The following is a 19,508-nucleotide window of genomic DNA, read 5'->3' as shown; positions in this document are numbered from 1 at the left end:
GCCCTTTTGTACCACACGCGTCTATACACGCCAGTTAGTCCCATCGCATCCTACTCCTGGTTTTCTATCTGACTCACACTGCAGCCCCACCATCCAATCGGCAGCGCCGGACCCACACCAAACATTCACCAAACTGCTCAGCCGGCAGCCTACGGCAATTATTCCGTTCTTTCCGCATCCGCACACTTGCTTCTCTTTAACCCCTTTTCACTAGCGCACAGGTTAATCGCCGCACGTCCCCCGCCGGCAAACATTACTCCTTTGCCTACCGCATGCAGGCTTCTCCTAACGACCCTCTGTTATCAACTCCGCTAACGGCCACAAAATCTCCGCCGCACGAAGCCCACTGGTGGCTGCTCAATCACATGCTTCCCCAGAACGTCGCGCTGTCAGAACACTGGCAGCTACAGGTCCATACTGCAGCCAGAACAATTTTCTACATTCAAACATTGACGGTCTCTTCTCTCTAAAAATTCACCAGACCGCTTCTACCACCAGCAAAGAAGTTTCCATCCCTAATTCCTCTGTGATGCCCACTAACCTACACGTTAAGCCGGCATGGAAAGGTGTGAATTAACACGGCCAGCCTGCTGTTTTAAATACAGCTTTTAGCAAGTTTTGAAAGGAGGAGAAGAGCAGACCTTGCTGTGCCAATAGTATCGAGTCTTCTGTGGCGAAGTGGATTTTACATAGAAAACAAAGCGGTGAGTTGAAGAGGAATTATATCAGTACTTTGTTTAAAACTGTGCGTAAAAAGCTGTATATCTTTATTATTAATAATAAGTTGCAAAACGTGAATGGGGAGTCTTCAAGTTTGCGAGAAGATCGCCCCCTGGTGGAATAAAGGCAAGAACAGCTTACAGCACCTAGTATTACCAGGCAGTATTTAGAGTTAAACGGTGTGTAAAAGCTGCCTTTATGAATGAGAGAGAGAGAGAAAAAAAAAAGTAAAATGGAAGGGGAGTGATAGATTTAAATTAATCGTGAAGTGGAGCGCCCCCTGCATAAAGTAAAAGTGAGAAAAGCTTACAGCACCTGGTATTCCCAGGCGGTCTCCCATCCAAGTACTAACCAGGCCCGACCCTGCTTAGCTTCCGAGATCGGACGAGATCGGGCGTGTTCAGGGTGGTATGGCCGTAAGCGAGAGACGCTACCAAAGACAGCCCTTTTGTACCACACGCGTCTATACACGCCAGTTAGTCCCATCGCATCCTACTCCTGGTTTTTTATCTGACTCACACTGCAGCCCCACCATCCAATCGGCAGCGCCGGACCCACACCAAACATTCACCAAACTGCTCAGCCGGCAGCCTACGGCAATTATTCCGTTCTTTCCGCATCCGCACACTTGCTTCTCTTTAACCCCTTTTCACTAGCGCACAGGTTAATCGCCGCACGTCCCCCGCCGGCAAACATTACTCCTTTGCCTACCGCATGCAGGCTTCTCCTAACGACCCTCTGTTATCAACTCCGCTAACGGCCACAAAATCTCCGCCGCACGAAGCCCACTGGTGGCTGCTCAATCACATGCTTCCCCAGAACGTCGCGCTGTCAGAACACTGGCAGCTACAGGTCCATACTGCAGCCAGAACAATTTTCTACATTCAAACATTGACGGCCTCTTCTCTCTAAAAATTCACCAGACCGCTTCTACCACCAGCAAAGAAGTTTCCATCCCTAATTCCTCTGTGATGCCCACTAACCTACACGTTAAGCCGGCATGGAAAGGTGTGAATTAACACGGCCAGCCTGCTGTTTTAAATACAGCTTTTAGCAAGTTTTGAAAGGAGGAGAAGAGCAGACCTTGCTGTGCCAATAGTATCGAGTCTTCTGTGGCGAAGTGGATTTTACATAGAAAACAAAGCGGTGAGTTGAAGAGGAATTATATCAGTACTTTGTTTAAAACTGTGCGTAAAAAGCTGTATATCTTTATTATTAATAATAAGTTGCAAAACGTGAATGGGGAGTCTTCAAGTTTGCGAGAAGATCGCCCCCTGGTGGAATAAAGGCAAGAACAGCTTACAGCACCTAGTATTACCAGGCAGTATTTAGAGTTAAACGGTGTGTAAAAGCTGCCTTTATGAATGAGAGAGAGAGAGAAAAAAAAAGTAAAATGGAAGGGGAGTGATAGATTTAAATTAATCGTGAAGTGGAGCGCCCCCTGTATAAAGTAAAAGTGAGAAAAGCTTACAGCACCTGGTATTCCCAGGCGGTCTCCCATCCAAGTACTAACCAGGCCCGACCCTGCTTAGCTTCCGAGATCGGACGAGATCGGGCGTGTTCAGGGTGGTATGGCCGTAAGCGAGAGACGCTACCAAAGACAGCCCTTTTGTACCACACGCGTCTATACACGCCAGTTAGTCCCATCGCATCCTACTCCTGGTTTTCTATCTGACTCACACTGCAGCCCCACCATCCAATCGGCAGCGCCGGACCCACACCAAACATTCACCAAACTGCTCAGCCGGCAGCCTACGGCAATTATTCCGTTCTTTCCGCATCCGCACACTTGCTTCTCTTTAACTCCTTTTCACTGCCGCACAGGTTAATCGCCGCACGTCCCCCGCCGGCAAACATTACTCCTTTGCCTACCGCATGCAGGCTTCTCCTAACGACCCTCTGTTATCAACTCCGCTAACGGCCACAAAATCTCCGCCGCACGAAGCCCACTGGTGGCTGCTCAATCACATGCTTCCCCAGAACGTCGCGCTGTCAGAACACTGGCAGCTACAGGTCCATACTGCAGCCAGAACAATTTTCTACATTCAAACATTGACGGCCTCTTCTCTCTAAAAATTCACCAGACCGCTTCTACCACCAGCAAAGAAGTTTCCATCCCTAATTCCTCTGTGATGCCCACTAACCTACACGTTAAGCCGGCATGGAAAGGTGTGAATTAACACGGCCAGCCTGCTGTTTTAAATACAGCTTTTAGCAAGTTTTGAAAGGAGGAGAAGAGCAGACCTTGCTGTGCCAATAGTATCGAGTCTTCTGTGGCGAAGTGGATTTTACATAGAAAACAAAGCGGTGAGTTGAAGAGGAATTATATCAGTACTTTGTTTAAAACTGTGCGTAAAAAGCTGTATATCTTTATTATTAATAATAAGTTGCAAAACGTGAATGGGGAGTCTTCAAGTTTGCGAGAAGATCGCCCCCTGGTGGAATAAAGGCAAGAACAGCTTACAGCACCTAGTATTACCAGGCAGTATTTAGAGTTAAACGGTGTGTAAAAGCTGCCTTTATGAATGAGAGAGAGAGAGAAAAAAAAAGTAAAATGGAAGGGGAGTGATAGATTTAAATTAATCGTGAAGTGGAGCGCCCCCTGTATAAAGTAAAAGTGAGAAAAGCTTACAGCACCTGGTATTCCCAGGCGGTCTCCCATCCAAGTACTAACCAGGCCCGACCCTGCTTAGCTTCCGAGATCGGACGAGATCGGGCGTGTTCAGGGTGGTATGGCCGTAAGCGAGAGACGCTACCAAAGACAGCCCTTTTGTACCACACGCGTCTATACACGCCAGTTAGTCCCATCGCATCCTACTCCTGGTTTTCTATCTGACTCACACTGCAGCCCCACCATCCAATCGGCAGCGCCGGACCCACACCAAACATTCACCAAACTGCTCAGCCGGCAGCCTACGGCAATTATTCCGTTCTTTCCGCATCCGCACACTTGCTTCTCTTTAACTCCTTTTCACTGCCGCACAGGTTAATCGCCGCACGTCCCCCGCCGGCAAACATCACTCCTTTGCCTACCGCATGCAGGCTTCTCCTAACGACCCTCTGTTATCAACTCCGCTAACGGCCACAAAATCTCCGCCGCACGAAGCCCACTGGTGGCTGCTCAATCACATGCTTCCCCAGAACGTCGCGCTGTCAGAACACTGGCAGCTACAGGTCCATACTGCAGCCAGAACAATTTTCTACATTCAAACATTGACGGCCTCTTCTCTCTAAAAATTCACCAGACCGCTTCTACCACCAGCAAAGAAGTTTCCATCCCTAATTCCTCTGTGATGCCCACTAACCTACACGTTAAGCCGGCATGGAAAGGTGTGAATTAACACGGCCAGCCTGCTGTTTTAAATACAGCTTTTAGCAAGTTTTGAAAGGAGGAGAAGAGCAGACCTTGCTGTGCCAATAGTATCGAGTCTTCTGTGGCGAAGTGGATTTTACATAGAAAACAAAGCGGTGAGTTGAAGAGGAATTATATCAGTACTTTGTTTAAAACTGTGCGTAAAAAGCTGTATATCTTTATTATTAATAATAAGTTGCAAAACGTGAATGGGGAGTCTTCAAGTTTGCGAGAAGATCGCCCCCTGGTGGAATAAAGGCAAGAACAGCTTACAGCACCTAGTATTACCAGGCAGTATTTAGAGTTAAACGGTGTGTAAAAGCTGCCTTTATGAATGAGAGAGAGAGAGAAAAAAAAAGTAAAATGGAAGGGGAGTGATAGATTTAAATTAATCGTGAAGTGGAGCGCCCCCTGTATAAAGTAAAAGTGAGAAAAGCTTACAGCACCTGGTATTCCCAGGCGGTCTCCCATCCAAGTACTAACCAGGCCCGACCCTGCTTAGCTTCCGAGATCGGACGAGATCGGGCGTGTTCAGGGTGGTATGGCCGTAAGCGAGAGACGCTACCAAAGACAGCCCTTTTGTACCACACGCGTCTATACACGCCAGTTAGTCCCATCGCATCCTACTCCTGGTTTTCTATCTGACTCACACTGCAGCCCCACCATCCAATCGGCAGCGCCGGACCCACACCAAACATTCACCAAACTGCTCAGCCGGCAGCCTACGGCAATTATTCCGTTCTTTCCGCATCCGCACACTTGCTTCTCTTTAACTCCTTTTCACTGCCGCACAGGTTAATCGCCGCACGTCCCCCGCCGGCAAACATTACTCCTTTGCCTACCGCATGCAGGCTTCTCCTAACGACCCTCTGTTATCAACTCCGCTAACGGCCACAAAATCTCCGCCGCACGAAGCCCACTGGTGGCTGCTCAATCACATGCTTCCCCAGAACGTCGCGCTGTCAGAACACTGGCAGCTACAGGTCCATACTGCAGCCAGAACAATTTTCTACATTCAAACATTGACGGCCTCTTCTCTCTAAAAATTCACCAGACCGCTTCTACCACCAGCAAAGAAGTTTCCATCCCTAATTCCTCTGTGATGCCCACTAACCTACACGTTAAGCCGGCATGGAAAGGTGTGAATTAACACGGCCAGCCTGCTGTTTTAAATACAGCTTTTAGCAAGTTTTGAAAGGAGGAGAAGAGCAGACCTTGCTGTGCCAATAGTATCGAGTCTTCTGTGGCGAAGTGGATTTTACATAGAAAACAAAGCGGTGAGTTGAAGAGGAATTATATCAGTACTTTGTTTAAAACTGTGCGTAAAAAGCTGTATATCTTTATTATTAATAATAAGTTGCAAAACGTGAATGGGGAGTCTTCAAGTTTGCGAGAAGATCGCCCCCTGGTGGAATAAAGGCAAGAACAGCTTACAGCACCTAGTATTACCAGGCAGTATTTAGAGTTAAACGGTGTGTAAAAGCTGCCTTTATGAATGAGAGAGAGAGAGAAGAAAAAAAAGTAAAATGGAAGGGGAGTGATAGATTTAAATTAATCGTGAAGTGGAGCGCCCCCTGCATAAAGTAAAAGTGAGAAAAGCTTACAGCACCTGGTATTCCCAGGCGGTCCTCCCATCCAAGTACTAACCAGGCCCGACCCTGCTTAGCTTCCGAGATCGGACGAGATCGGGCGTGTTCAGGGTGGTATGGCCGTAAGCGAGAGACGCTACCAAAGACAGCCCTTTTGTACCACACGCGTCTATACACGCCAGTTAGTCCCATCGCATCCTACTCCTGGTTTTCTATCTGACTCACACTGCAGCCCCACCATCCAATCGGCAGCGCCGGACCCACACCAAACATTCACCAAACTGCTCAGCCGGCAGCCTACGGCAATTATTCCGTTCTTTCCGCATCCGCACACTTGCTTCTCTTTAACCCCTTTTCACTAGCGCACAGGTTAATCGCCGCACGTCCCCCGCCGGCAAACATTACTCCTTTGCCTACCGCATGCAGGCTTCTCCTAACGACCCTCTGTTATCAACTCCGCTAACGGCCACAAAATCTCCGCCGCACGAAGCCCACTGGTGGCTGCTCAATCACATGCTTCCCCAGAACGTCGCGCTGTCAGAACACTGGCAGCTACAGGTCCATACTGCAGCCAGAACAATTTTCTACATTCAAACATTGACGGCCTCTTCTCTCTAAAAATTCACCAGACCGCTTCTACCACCAGCAAAGAAGTTTCCATCCCTAATTCCTCTGTGATGCCCACTAACCTACACGTTAAGCCGGCATGGAAAGGTGTGAATTAACACGGCCAGCCTGCTGTTTTAAATACAGCTTTTAGCAAGTTTTGAAAGGAGGAGAAGAGCAGACCTTGCTGTGCCAATAGTATCGAGTCTTCTGTGGCGAAGTGGATTTTACATAGAAAACAAAGCGGTGAGTTGAAGAGGAATTATATCAGTACTTTGTTTAAAACTGTGCGTAAAAAGCTGTATATCTTTATTATTAATAATAAGTTGCAAAACGTGAATGGGGAGTCTTCAAGTTTGCGAGAAGATCGCCCCCTGGTGGAATAAAGGCAAGAACAGCTTACAGCACCTAGTATTACCAGGCAGTATTTAGAGTTAAACGGTGTGTAAAAGCTGCCTTTATGAATGAGAGAGAGAGAGAAAAAAAAAAGTAAAATGGAAGGGGAGTGATAGATTTAAATTAATCGTGAAGTGGAGCGCCCCCTGCATAAAGTAAAAGTGAGAAAAGCTTACAGCACCTGGTATTCCCAGGCGGTCTCCCATCCAAGTACTAACCAGGCCCGACCCTGCTTAGCTTCCGAGATCGGACGAGATCGGGCGTGTTCAGGGTGGTATGGCCGTAAGCGAGAGACGCTACCAAAGACAGCCCTTTTGTACCACACGCGTCTATACACGCCAGTTAGTCCCATCGCATCCTACTCCTGGTTTTCTATCTGACTCACACTGCAGCCCCACCATCCAATCGGCAGCGCCGGACCCACACCAAACATTCACCAAACTGCTCAGCCGGCAGCCTACGGCAATTATTCCGTTCTTTCCGCATCCGCACACTTGCTTCTCTTTAACCCCTTTTCACTAGCGCACAGGTTAATCGCCGCACGTCCCCCGCCGGCAAACATTACTCCTTTGCCTACCGCATGCAGGCTTCTCCTAACGACCCTCTGTTATCAACTCCGCTAACGGCCACAAAATCTCCGCCGCACGAAGCCCACTGGTGGCTGCTCAATCACATGCTTCCCCAGAACGTCGCGCTGTCAGAACACTGGCAGCTACAGGTCCATACTGCAGCCAGAACAATTTTCTACATTCAAACATTGACGGTCTCTTCTCTCTAAAAATTCACCAGACCGCTTCTACCACCAGCAAAGAAGTTTCCATCCCTAATTCCTCTGTGATGCCCACTAACCTACACGTTAAGCCGGCATGGAAAGGTGTGAATTAACACGGCCAGCCTGCTGTTTTAAATACAGCTTTTAGCAAGTTTTGAAAGGAGGAGAAGAGCAGACCTTGCTGTGCCAATAGTATCGAGTCTTCTGTGGCGAAGTGGATTTTACATAGAAAACAAAGCGGTGAGTTGAAGAGGAATTATATCAGTACTTTGTTTAAAACTGTGCGTAAAAAGCTGTATATCTTTATTATTAATAATAAGTTGCAAAACGTGAATGGGGAGTCTTCAAGTTTGCGAGAAGATCGCCCCCTGGTGGAATAAAGGCAAGAACAGCTTACAGCACCTAGTATTACCAGGCAGTATTTAGAGTTAAACGGTGTGTAAAAGCTGCCTTTATGAATGAGAGAGAGAGAGAAAAAAAAAAGTAAAATGGAAGGGGAGTGATAGATTTAAATTAATCGTGAAGTGGAGCGCCCCCTGTATAAAGTAAAAGTGAGAAAAGCTTACAGCACCTGGTATTCCCAGGCGGTCTCCCATCCAAGTACTAACCAGGCCCGACCCTGCTTAGCTTCCGAGATCGGACGAGATCGGGCGTGTTCAGGGTGGTATGGCCGTAAGCGAGAGACGCTACCAAAGACAGCCCTTTTGTACCACACGCGTCTATACACGCCAGTTAGTCCCATCGCATCCTACTCCTGGTTTTTTATCTGACTCACACTGCAGCCCCACCATCCAATCGGCAGCGCCGGACCCACACCAAACATTCACCAAACTGCTCAGCCGGCAGCCTACGGCAATTATTCCGTTCTTTCCGCATCCGCACACTTGCTTCTCTTTAACCCCTTTTCACTAGCGCACAGGTTAATCGCCGCACGTCCCCCGCCGGCAAACATTACTCCTTTGCCTACCGCATGCAGGCTTCTCCTAACGACCCTCTGTTATCAACTCCGCTAACGGCCACAAAATCTCCGCCGCACGAAGCCCACTGGTGGCTGCTCAATCACATGCTTCCCCAGAACGTCGCGCTGTCAGAACACTGGCAGCTACAGGTCCATACTGCAGCCAGAACAATTTTCTACATTCAAACATTGACGGCCTCTTCTCTCTAAAAATTCACCAGACCGCTTCTACCACCAGCAAAGAAGTTTCCATCCCTAATTCCTCTGTGATGCCCACTAACCTACACGTTAAGCCGGCATGGAAAGGTGTGAATTAACACGGCCAGCCTGCTGTTTTAAATACAGCTTTTAGCAAGTTTTGAAAGGAGGAGAAGAGCAGACCTTGCTGTGCCAATAGTATCGAGTCTTCTGTGGCGAAGTGGATTTTACATAGAAAACAAAGCGGTGAGTTGAAGAGGAATTATATCAGTACTTTGTTTAAAACTGTGCGTAAAAAGCTGTATATCTTTATTATTAATAATAAGTTGCAAAACGTGAATGGGGAGTCTTCAAGTTTGCGAGAAGATCGCCCCCTGGTGGAATAAAGGCAAGAACAGCTTACAGCACCTAGTATTACCAGGCAGTATTTAGAGTTAAACGGTGTGTAAAAGCTGCCTTTATGAATGAGAGAGAGAGAGAAAAAAAAAGTAAAATGGAAGGGGAGTGATAGATTTAAATTAATCGTGAAGTGGAGCGCCCCCTGTATAAAGTAAAAGTGAGAAAAGCTTACAGCACCTGGTATTCCCAGGCGGTCTCCCATCCAAGTACTAACCAGGCCCGACCCTGCTTAGCTTCCGAGATCGGACGAGATCGGGCGTGTTCAGGGTGGTATGGCCGTAAGCGAGAGACGCTACCAAAGACAGCCCTTTTGTACCACACGCGTCTATACACGCCAGTTAGTCCCATCGCATCCTACTCCTGGTTTTCTATCTGACTCACACTGCAGCCCCACCATCCAATCGGCAGCGCCGGACCCACACCAAACATTCACCAAACTGCTCAGCCGGCAGCCTACGGCAATTATTCCGTTCTTTCCGCATCCGCACACTTGCTTCTCTTTAACCCCTTTTCACTAGCGCACAGGTTAATCGCCGCACGTCCCCCGCCGGCAAACATCACTCCTTTGCCTACCGCATGCAGGCTTCTCCTAACGACCCTCTGTTATCAACTCCGCTAACGGCCACAAAATCTCCGCCGCACGAAGCCCACTGGTGGCTGCTCAATCACATGCTTCCCCAGAACGTCGCGCTGTCAGAACACTGGCAGCTACAGGTCCATACTGCAGCCAGAACAATTTTCTACATTCAAACATTGACGGCCTCTTCTCTCTAAAAATTCACCAGACCGCTTCTACCACCAGCAAAGAAGTTTCCATCCCTAATTCCTCTGTGATGCCCACTAACCTACACGTTAAGCCGGCATGGAAAGGTGTGAATTAACACGGCCAGCCTGCTGTTTTAAATACAGCTTTTAGCAAGTTTTGAAAGGAGGAGAAGAGCAGACCTTGCTGTGCCAATAGTATCGAGTCTTCTGTGGCGAAGTGGATTTTACATAGAAAACAAAGCGGTGAGTTGAAGAGGAATTATATCAGTACTTTGTTTAAAACTGTGCGTAAAAAGCTGTATATCTTTATTATTAATAATAAGTTGCAAAACGTGAATGGGGAGTCTTCAAGTTTGCGAGAAGATCGCCCCCTGGTGGAATAAAGGCAAGAACAGCTTACAGCACCTAGTATTACCAGGCAGTATTTAGAGTTAAACGGTGTGTAAAAGCTGCCTTTATGAATGAGAGAGAGAGAGAAAAAAAAAGTAAAATGGAAGGGGAGTGATAGATTTAAATTAATCGTGAAGTGGAGCGCCCCCTGTATAAAGTAAAAGTGAGAAAAGCTTACAGCACCTGGTATTCCCAGGCGGTCTCCCATCCAAGTACTAACCAGGCCCGACCCTGCTTAGCTTCCGAGATCGGACGAGATCGGGCGTGTTCAGGGTGGTATGGCCGTAAGCGAGAGACGCTACCAAAGACAGCCCTTTTGTACCACACGCGTCTATACACGCCAGTTAGTCCCATCGCATCCTACTCCTGGTTTTCTATCTGACTCACACTGCAGCCCCACCATCCAATCGGCAGCGCCGGACCCACACCAAACATTCACCAAACTGCTCAGCCGGCAGCCTACGGCAATTATTCCGTTCTTTCCGCATCCGCACACTTGCTTCTCTTTAACTCCTTTTCACTGCCGCACAGGTTAATCGCCGCACGTCCCCCGCCGGCAAACATTACTCCTTTGCCTACCGCATGCAGGCTTCTCCTAACGACCCTCTGTTATCAACTCCGCTAACGGCCACAAAATCTCCGCCGCACGAAGCCCACTGGTGGCTGCTCAATCACATGCTTCCCCAGAACGTCGCGCTGTCAGAACACTGGCAGCTACAGGTCCATACTGCAGCCAGAACAATTTTCTACATTCAAACATTGACGGCCTCTTCTCTCTAAAAATTCACCAGACCGCTTCTACCACCAGCAAAGAAGTTTCCATCCCTAATTCCTCTGTGATGCCCACTAACCTACACGTTAAGCCGGCATGGAAAGGTGTGAATTAACACGGCCAGCCTGCTGTTTTAAATACAGCTTTTAGCAAGTTTTGAAAGGAGGAGAAGAGCAGACCTTGCTGTGCCAATAGTATCGAGTCTTCTGTGGCGAAGTGGATTTTACATAGAAAACAAAGCGGTGAGTTGAAGAGGAATTATATCAGTACTTTGTTTAAAACTGTGCGTAAAAAGCTGTATATCTTTATTATTAATAATAAGTTGCAAAACGTGAATGGGGAGTCTTCAAGTTTGCGAGAAGATCGCCCCCTGGTGGAATAAAGGCAAGAACAGCTTACAGCACCTAGTATTACCAGGCAGTATTTAGAGTTAAACGGTGTGTAAAAGCTGCCTTTATGAATGAGAGAGAGAGAGAAAAAAAAAGTAAAATGGAAGGGGAGTGATAGATTTAAATTAATCGTGAAGTGGAGCGCCCCCTGTATAAAGTAAAAGTGAGAAAAGCTTACAGCACCTGGTATTCCCAGGCGGTCTCCCATCCAAGTACTAACCAGGCCCGACCCTGCTTAGCTTCCGAGATCGGACGAGATCGGGCGTGTTCAGGGTGGTATGGCCGTAAGCGAGAGACGCTACCAAAGACAGCCCTTTTGTACCACACGCGTCTATACACGCCAGTTAGTCCCATCGCATCCTACTCCTGGTTTTCTATCTGACTCACACTGCAGCCCCACCATCCAATCGGCAGCGCCGGACCCACACCAAACATTCACCAAACTGCTCAGCCGGCAGCCTACTGCAATTATTCCGTTCTTTCCGCATCCGCACACTTGCTTCTCTTTAACCCCTTTTCACTAGCGCACAGGTTAATCGCCGCACGTCCCCCGCCGGCAAACATTACTCCTTTGCCTACCGCATGCAGGCTTCTCCTAACGACCCTCTGTTATCAACTCCGCTAACGGCCACAAAATCTCCGCCGCACGAAGCCCACTGGTGGCTGCTCAATCACATGCTTCCCCAGAACGTCGCGCTGTCAGAACACTGGCAGCTACAGGTCCATACTGCAGCCAGAACAATTTTCTACATTCAAACATTGACGGCCTCTTCTCTCTAAAAATTCACCAGACCGCTTCTACCACCAGCAAAGAAGTTTCCATCCCTAATTCCTCTGTGATGCCCACTAACCTACACGTTAAGCCGGCATGGAAAGGTGTGAATTAACACGGCCAGCCTGCTGTTTTAAATACAGCTTTTAGCAAGTTTTGAAAGGAGGAGAAGAGCAGACCTTGCTGTGCCAATAGTATCGAGTCTTCTGTGGCGAAGTGGATTTTACATAGAAAACAAAGCGGTGAGTTGAAGAGGAATTATATCAGTACTTTGTTTAAAACTGTGCGTAAAAAGCTGTATATCTTTATTATTAATAATAAGTTGCAAAACGTGAATGGGGAGTCTTCAAGTTTGCGAGAAGATCGCCCCCTGGTGGAATAAAGGCAAGAACAGCTTACAGCACCTAGTATTACCAGGCAGTATTTAGAGTTAAACGGTGTGTAAAAGCTGCCTTTATGAATGAGAGAGAGAGAGAAGAAAAAAAAGTAAAATGGAAGGGGAGTGATAGATTTAAATTAATCGTGAAGTGGAGCGCCCCCTGTATAAAGTAAAAGTGAGAAAAGCTTACAGCACCTGGTATTCCCAGGCGGTCTCCCATCCAAGTACTAACCAGGCCCGACCCTGCTTAGCTTCCGAGATCGGACGAGATCGGGCGTGTTCAGGGTGGTATGGCCGTAAGCGAGAGACGCTACCAAAGACAGCCCTTTTGTACCACACGCGTCTATACACGCCAGTTAGTCCCATCGCATCCTACTCCTGGTTTTCTATCTGACTCACACTGCAGCCCCACCATCCAATCGGCAGCGCCGGACCCACACCAAACATTCACCAAACTGCTCAGCCGGCAGCCTACGGCAATTATTCCGTTCTTTTCGCATCCGCACACTTGCTTCTCTTTAACTCCTTTTCACTGCCGCACAGGTTAATCGCCGCACGTCCCCCGCCGGCAAACATTACTCCTTTGCCTACCGCATGCAGGCTTCTCCTAACGACCCTCTGTTATCAACTCCGCTAACGGCCACAAAATCTCCGCCGCACGAAGCCCACTGGTGGCTGCTCAATCACATGCTTCCCCAGAACGTCGCGCTGTCAGAACACTGGCAGCTACAGGTCCATACTGCAGCCAGAACAATTTTCTACATTCAAACATTGACGGCCTCTTCTCTCTAAAAATTCACCAGACCGCTTCTACCACCAGCAAAGAAGTTTCCATCCCTAATTCCTCTGTGATGCCCACTAACCTACACGTTAAGCCGGCATGGAAAGGTGTGAATTAACACGGCCAGCCTGCTGTTTTAAATACAGCTTTTAGCAAGTTTTGAAAGGAGGAGAAGAGCAGACCTTGCTGTGCCAATAGTATCGAGTCTTCTGTGGCGAAGTGGATTTTACATAGAAAACAAAGCGGTGAGTTGAAGAGGAATTATATCAGTACTTTGTTTAAAACTGTGCGTAAAAAGCTGTATATCTTTATTATTAATAATAAGTTGCAAAACGTGAATGGGGAGTCTTCAAGTTTGCGAGAAGATCGCCCCCTGGTGGAATAAAGGCAAGAACAGCTTACAGCACCTAGTATTACCAGGCAGTATTTAGAGTTAAACGGTGTGTAAAAGCTGCCTTTATGAATGAGAGAGAGAGAGAAAAAAAAAAGTAAAATGGAAGGGGAGTGATAGATTTAAATTAATCGTGAAGTGGAGCGCCCCCTGCATAAAGTAAAAGTGAGAAAAGCTTACAGCACCTGGTATTCCCAGGCGGTCTCCCATCCAAGTACTAACCAGGCCCGACCCTGCTTAGCTTCCGAGATCGGACGAGATCGGGCGTGTTCAGGGTGGTATGGCCGTAAGCGAGAGACGCTACCAAAGACAGCCCTTTTGTACCACACGCGTCTATACACGCCAGTTAGTCCCATCGCATCCTACTCCTGGTTTTCTATCTGACTCACACTGCAGCCCCACCATCCAATCGGCAGCGCCGGACCCACACCAAACATTCACCAAACTGCTCAGCCGGCAGCCTACGGCAATTATTCCGTTCTTTCCGCATCCGCACACTTGCTTCTCTTTAACCCCTTTTCACTAGCGCACAGGTTAATCGCCGCACGTCCCCCGCCGGCAAACATTACTCCTTTGCCTACCGCATGCAGGCTTCTCCTAACGACCCTCTGTTATCAACTCCGCTAACGGCCACAAAATCTCCGCCGCACGAAGCCCACTGGTGGCTGCTCAATCACATGCTTCCCCAGAACGTCGCGCTGTCAGAACACTGGCAGCTACAGGTCCATACTGCAGCCAGAACAATTTTCTACATTCAAACATTGACGGTCTCTTCTCTCTAAAAATTCACCAGACCGCTTCTACCACCAGCAAAGAAGTTTCCATCCCTAATTCCTCTGTGATGCCCACTAACCTACACGTTAAGCCGGCATGGAAAGGTGTGAATTAACACGGCCAGCCTGCTGTTTTAAATACAGCTTTTAGCAAGTTTTGAAAGGAGGAGAAGAGCAGACCTTGCTGTGCCAATAGTATCGAGTCTTCTGTGGCGAAGTGGATTTTACATAGAAAACAAAGCGGTGAGTTGAAGAGGAATTATATCAGTACTTTGTTTAAAACTGTGCGTAAAAAGCTGTATATCTTTATTATTAATAATAAGTTGCAAAACGTGAATGGGGAGTCTTCAAGTTTGCGAGAAGATCGCCCCCTGGTGGAATAAAGGCAAGAACAGCTTACAGCACCTAGTATTACCAGGCAGTATTTAGAGTTAAACGGTGTGTAAAAGCTGCCTTTATGAATGAGAGAGAGAGAGAAAAAAAAAAGTAAAATGGAAGGGGAGTGATAGATTTAAATTAATCGTGAAGTGGAGCGCCCCCTGTATAAAGTAAAAGTGAGAAAAGCTTACAGCACCTGGTATTCCCAGGCGGTCTCCCATCCAAGTACTAACCAGGCCCGACCTTGCTTAGCTTCCGAGATCGGACGAGATCGGGCGTGTTCAGGGTGGTATGGCCGTAAGCGAGAGACGCTACCAAAGACAGCCCTTTTGTACCACATGCGTCTATACACGCCAGTTAGTCCCATCGCATCCTACTCCTGGTTTTTTATCTGACTCACACTGCAGCCCCACCATCCAATCGGCAGCGCCGGACCCACACCAAACATTCACCAAACTGCTCAGCCGGCAGCCTACGGCAATTATTCCGTTCTTTCCGCATCCGCACACTTGCTTCTCTTTAACCCCTTTTCACTAGCGCACAGGTTAATCGCCGCACGTCCCCCGCCGGCAAACATTACTCCTTTGCCTACCGCATGCAGGCTTCTCCTAACGACCCTCTGTTATCAACTCCGCTAACGGCCACAAAATCTCCGCCGCACGAAGCCCACTGGTGGCTGCTCAATCACATGCTTCCCCAGAACGTCGCGCTGTCAGAACACTGGCAGCTACAGGTCCATACTGCAGCCAGAACAATTTTCTACATTCAAACATTGACGGCCTCTTCTCTCTAAAAATTCACCAGACCGCTTCTACCACCAGCAAAGAAGTTTCCATCCCTAATTCCTCTGTGATGCCCACTAACCTACACGTTAAGCCGGCATGGAAAGGTGTGAATTAACACGGCCAGCCTGCTGTTTTAAATACAGCTTTTAGCAAGTTTTGAAAGGAGGAGAAGAGCAGACCTTGCTGTGCCAATAGTATCGAGTCTTCTGTGGCGAAGTGGATTTTACATAGAAAACAAAGCGGTGAGTTGAAGAGGAATTATATCAGTACTTTGTTTAAAACTGTGCGTAAAAAGCTGTATATCTTTATTATTAATAATAAGTTGCAAAACGTGAATGGGGAGTCTTCAAGTTTGCGAGAAGATCGCCCCCTGGTGGAATAAAGGCAAGAACAGCTTACAGCACCTAGTATTACCAGGCAGTATTTAGAGTTAAACGGTGTGTAAAAGCTGCCTTTATGAATGAGAGAGAGAGAGAAAAAAAAAGTAAAATGGAAGGGGAGTGATAGATTTAAATTAATCGTGAAGTGGAGCGCCCCCTGTATAAAGTAAAAGTGAGAAAAGCTTACAGCACCTGGTATTCCCAGGCGGTCTCCCATCCAAGTACTAACCAGGCCCGACCCTGCTTAGCTTCCGAGATCGGACGAGATCGGGCGTGTTCAGGGTGGTATGGCCGTAAGCGAGAGACGCTACCAAAGACAGCCCTTTTGTACCACACGCGTCTATACACGCCAGTTAGTCCCATCGCATCCTACTCCTGGTTTTCTATCTGACTCACACTGCAGCCCCACCATCCAATCGGCAGCGCCGGACCCACACCAAACATTCACCAAACTGCTCAGCCGGCAGCCTACGGCAATTATTCCGTTCTTTCCGCATCCGCACACTTGCTTCTCTTTAACCCCTTTTCACTAGCGCACAGGTTAATCGCCGCACGTCCCCCGCCGGCAAACATCACTCCTTTGCCTACCGCATGCAGGCTTCTCCTAACGACCCTCTGTTATCAACTCCGCTAACGGCCACAAAATCTCCGCCGCACGAAGCCCACTGGTGGCTGCTCAATCACATGCTTCCCCAGAACGTCGCGCTGTCAGAACACTGGCAGCTACAGGTCCATACTGCAGCCAGAACAATTTTCTACATTCAAACATTGACGGCCTCTTCTCTCTAAAAATTCACCAGACCGCTTCTACCACCAGCAAAGAAGTTTCCATCCCTAATTCCTCTGTGATGCCCACTAACCTACACGTTAAGCCGGCATGGAAAGGTGTGAATTAACACGGCCAGCCTGCTGTTTTAAATACAGCTTTTAGCAAGTTTTGAAAGGAGGAGAAGAGCAGACCTTGCTGTGCCAATAGTATCGAGTCTTCTGTGGCGAAGTGGATTTTACATAGAAAACAAAGCGGTGAGTTGAAGAGGAATTATATCAGTACTTTGTTTAAAACTGTGCGTAAAAAGCTGTATATCTTTATTATTAATAATAAGTTGCAAAACGTGAATGGGGAGTCTTCAAGTTTGCGAGAAGATCGCCCCCTGGTGGAATAAAGGCAAGAACAGCTTACAGCACCTAGTATTACCAGGCAGTATTTAGAGTTAAACGGTGTGTAAAAGCTGCCTTTATGAATGAGAGAGAGAGAGAAAAAAAAAGTAAAATGGAAGGGGAGTGATAGATTTAAATTAATCGTGAAGTGGAGCGCCCCCTGTATAAAGTAAAAGTGAGAAAAGCTTACAGCACCTGGTATTCCCAGGCGGTCTCCCATCCAAGTACTAACCAGGCCCGACCCTGCTTAGCTTCCGAGATCGGACGAGATCGGGCGTGTTCAGGGTGGTATGGCCGTAAGCGAGAGACGCTACCAAAGACAGCCCTTTTGTACCACACGCGTCTATACACGCCAGTTAGTCCCATCGCATCCTACTCCTGGTTTTCTATCTGACTCACACTGCAGCCCCACCATCCAATCGGCAGCGCCGGACCCACACCAAACATTCACCAAACTGCTCAGCCGGCAGCCTACGGCAATTATTCCGTTCTTTCCGCATCCGCACACTTGCTTCTCTTTAACTCCTTTTCACTGCCGCACAGGTTAATCGCCGCACGTCCCCCGCCGGCAAACATTACTCCTTTGCCTACCGCATGCAGGCTTCTCCTAACGACCCTCTGTTATCAACTCCGCTAACGGCCACAAAATCTCCGCCGCACGAAGCCCACTGGTGGCTGCTCAATCACATGCTTCCCCAGAACGTCGCGCTGTCAGAACACTGGCAGCTACAGGTCCATACTGCAGCCAGAACAATTTTCTACATTCAAACATTGACGGCCTCTTCTCTCTAAAAATTCACCAGACCGCTTCTACCACCAGCAAAGAAGTTTCCATCCCTAATTCCTCTGTGATGCCCACTAACCTACACGTTAAGCCGGCATGGAAAGGTGTGAATTAACACGGCCAGCCTGCTGTTTTAAATACAGCTTTTAGCAAGTTTTGAAAGGAGGAGAAGAGCAGACCTTGCTGTGCCAATAGTATCGAGTCTTCTGTGGCGAAGTGGATTTTACATAGAAAACAAAGCGGTGAGTTGAAGAGGAATTATATCAGTACTTTGTTTAAAACTGTGCGTAAAAAGCTGTATATCTTTATTATTAATAATAAGTTGCAAAACGTGAATGGGGAGTCTTCAAGTTTGCGAGAAGATCGCCCCCTGGTGGAATAAAGGCAAGAACAGCTTACAGCACCTAGTATTACCAGGCAGTATTTAGAGTTAAACGGTGTGTAAAAGCTGCCTTTATGAATGAGAGAGAGAGAGAAAAAAAAAGTAAAATGGAAGGGGAGTGATAGATTTAAATTAATCGTGAAGTGGAGCGCCCCCTGTATAAAGTAAAAGTGAGAAAAGCTTACAGCACCTGGTATTCCCAGGCGGTCTCCCATCCAAGTACTAACCAGGCCCGACCCTGCTTAGCTTCCGAGATCGGACGAGATCGGGCGTGTTCAGGGTGGTATGGCCGTAAGCGAGAGACGCTACCAAAGACAGCCCTTTTGTACCACACGCGTCTATACACGCCAGTTAGTCCCATCGCATCCTACTCCTGGTTTTCTATCTGACTCACACTGCAGCCCCACCATCCAATCGGCAGCGCCGGACCCACACCAAACATTCACCAAACTGCTCAGCCGGCAGCCTACGGCAATTATTCCGTTCTTTCCGCATCCGCACACTTGCTTCTCTTTAACTCCTTTTCACTGCCGCACAGGTTAATCGCCGCACGTCCCCCGCCGGCAAACATTACTCCTTTGCCTACCGCATGCAGGCTTCTCCTAACGACCCTCTGTTATCAACTCCGCTAACGGCCACAAAATCTCCGCCGCACGAAGCCCACTGGTGGCTGCTCAATCACATGCTTCCCCAGAACGTCGCGCTGTCAGAACACTGGCAGCTACAGGTCCATACTGCAGCCAGAACAATTTTCTACATTCAAACATTGACGGCCTCTTCTCTCTAAAAATTCACCAGACCGCTTCTACCACCAGCAAAGAAGTTTCCATCCCTAATTCCTCTGTGATGCCCACTAACCTACACGTTAAGCCGGCATGGAAAGGTGTGAATTAACACGGCCAGCCTGCTGTTTTAAATACAGCTTTTAGCAAGTTTTGAAAGGAGGAGAAGAGCAGACCTTGCTGTGCCAATAGTATCGAGTCTTCTGTGGCGAAGTGGATTTTACATAGAAAACAAAGCGGTGAGTTGAAGAGGAATTATATCAGTACTTTGTTTAAAACTGTGCGTAAAAAGCTGTATATCTTTATTATTAATAATAAGTTGCAAAACGTGAATGGGGAGTCTTCAAGTTTGCGAGAAGATCGCCCCCTGGTGGAATAAAGGCAAGAACAGCTTACAGCACCTAGTATTACCAGGCAGTATTTAGAGTTAAACGGTGTGTAAAAGCTGCCTTTATGA

The 19,508-nt window shown here is 47.9% G+C and overlaps 16 non-coding genes across 16 annotated transcripts; all 16 read right to left on the bottom strand.

Moving 5' to 3' along the window:
• Window positions 1-1,023: 1,023 nt before the first annotated feature.
• On the bottom strand, window positions 1,024-1,142 carry LOC125732529 (5S ribosomal RNA). Its single transcript, XR_007391906.1, has one exon. It is a non-coding gene; the product is annotated as a 5S ribosomal RNA (ribosomal RNA).
• A 1,042-nt stretch (window positions 1,143-2,184) lies between these two features.
• Window positions 2,185-2,303, bottom strand: LOC125732517 (5S ribosomal RNA). Its single transcript, XR_007391895.1, has one exon. It is a non-coding gene; the product is annotated as a 5S ribosomal RNA (ribosomal RNA).
• Window positions 2,304-3,345: 1,042 nt separating this feature from the next.
• On the bottom strand, window positions 3,346-3,464 carry LOC125732505 (5S ribosomal RNA). The gene has a single exon (XR_007391884.1). It is a non-coding gene; the product is annotated as a 5S ribosomal RNA (ribosomal RNA).
• A 1,042-nt stretch (window positions 3,465-4,506) lies between these two features.
• Window positions 4,507-4,625, bottom strand: LOC125732494 (5S ribosomal RNA). The gene has a single exon (XR_007391873.1). It is a non-coding gene; the product is annotated as a 5S ribosomal RNA (ribosomal RNA).
• A 1,044-nt stretch (window positions 4,626-5,669) lies between these two features.
• On the bottom strand, window positions 5,670-5,789 carry LOC125733946 (5S ribosomal RNA). Its single transcript, XR_007393277.1, has one exon. It is a non-coding gene; the product is annotated as a 5S ribosomal RNA (ribosomal RNA).
• A 1,043-nt stretch (window positions 5,790-6,832) lies between these two features.
• On the bottom strand, window positions 6,833-6,951 carry LOC125732483 (5S ribosomal RNA). Its single transcript, XR_007391862.1, has one exon. It is a non-coding gene; the product is annotated as a 5S ribosomal RNA (ribosomal RNA).
• Window positions 6,952-7,994: 1,043 nt separating this feature from the next.
• Window positions 7,995-8,113, bottom strand: LOC125732471 (5S ribosomal RNA). Its single transcript, XR_007391851.1, has one exon. It is a non-coding gene; the product is annotated as a 5S ribosomal RNA (ribosomal RNA).
• A 1,042-nt stretch (window positions 8,114-9,155) lies between these two features.
• LOC125732460 (5S ribosomal RNA) lies at window positions 9,156-9,274 on the bottom strand. Its single transcript, XR_007391840.1, has one exon. It is a non-coding gene; the product is annotated as a 5S ribosomal RNA (ribosomal RNA).
• Window positions 9,275-10,316: 1,042 nt separating this feature from the next.
• On the bottom strand, window positions 10,317-10,435 carry LOC125732449 (5S ribosomal RNA). The gene has a single exon (XR_007391829.1). It is a non-coding gene; the product is annotated as a 5S ribosomal RNA (ribosomal RNA).
• Window positions 10,436-11,477: 1,042 nt separating this feature from the next.
• LOC125732437 (5S ribosomal RNA) lies at window positions 11,478-11,596 on the bottom strand. The gene has a single exon (XR_007391817.1). It is a non-coding gene; the product is annotated as a 5S ribosomal RNA (ribosomal RNA).
• A 1,044-nt stretch (window positions 11,597-12,640) lies between these two features.
• On the bottom strand, window positions 12,641-12,759 carry LOC125732426 (5S ribosomal RNA). The gene has a single exon (XR_007391806.1). It is a non-coding gene; the product is annotated as a 5S ribosomal RNA (ribosomal RNA).
• Window positions 12,760-13,802: 1,043 nt separating this feature from the next.
• On the bottom strand, window positions 13,803-13,921 carry LOC125732415 (5S ribosomal RNA). The gene has a single exon (XR_007391795.1). It is a non-coding gene; the product is annotated as a 5S ribosomal RNA (ribosomal RNA).
• Window positions 13,922-14,964: 1,043 nt separating this feature from the next.
• LOC125731523 (5S ribosomal RNA) lies at window positions 14,965-15,083 on the bottom strand. Its single transcript, XR_007391627.1, has one exon. It is a non-coding gene; the product is annotated as a 5S ribosomal RNA (ribosomal RNA).
• A 1,042-nt stretch (window positions 15,084-16,125) lies between these two features.
• On the bottom strand, window positions 16,126-16,244 carry LOC125732403 (5S ribosomal RNA). Its single transcript, XR_007391784.1, has one exon. It is a non-coding gene; the product is annotated as a 5S ribosomal RNA (ribosomal RNA).
• Window positions 16,245-17,286: 1,042 nt separating this feature from the next.
• On the bottom strand, window positions 17,287-17,405 carry LOC125732392 (5S ribosomal RNA). Its single transcript, XR_007391773.1, has one exon. It is a non-coding gene; the product is annotated as a 5S ribosomal RNA (ribosomal RNA).
• Window positions 17,406-18,447: 1,042 nt separating this feature from the next.
• Window positions 18,448-18,566, bottom strand: LOC125732381 (5S ribosomal RNA). The gene has a single exon (XR_007391762.1). It is a non-coding gene; the product is annotated as a 5S ribosomal RNA (ribosomal RNA).
• Between the last annotated feature and the right edge of the window lie 942 nt (window positions 18,567-19,508).

This window comes from Brienomyrus brachyistius, chromosome 2 (assembly GCF_023856365.1).
Source record: "Brienomyrus brachyistius isolate T26 chromosome 2, BBRACH_0.4, whole genome shotgun sequence".
NCBI classification, from domain to species: Eukaryota; Metazoa; Chordata; class Actinopteri; order Osteoglossiformes; family Mormyridae; genus Brienomyrus; species Brienomyrus brachyistius.
Note: the sequence above shows the minus strand (reverse complement) of the source record. Positions and strands in the feature narration are given on the sequence as shown.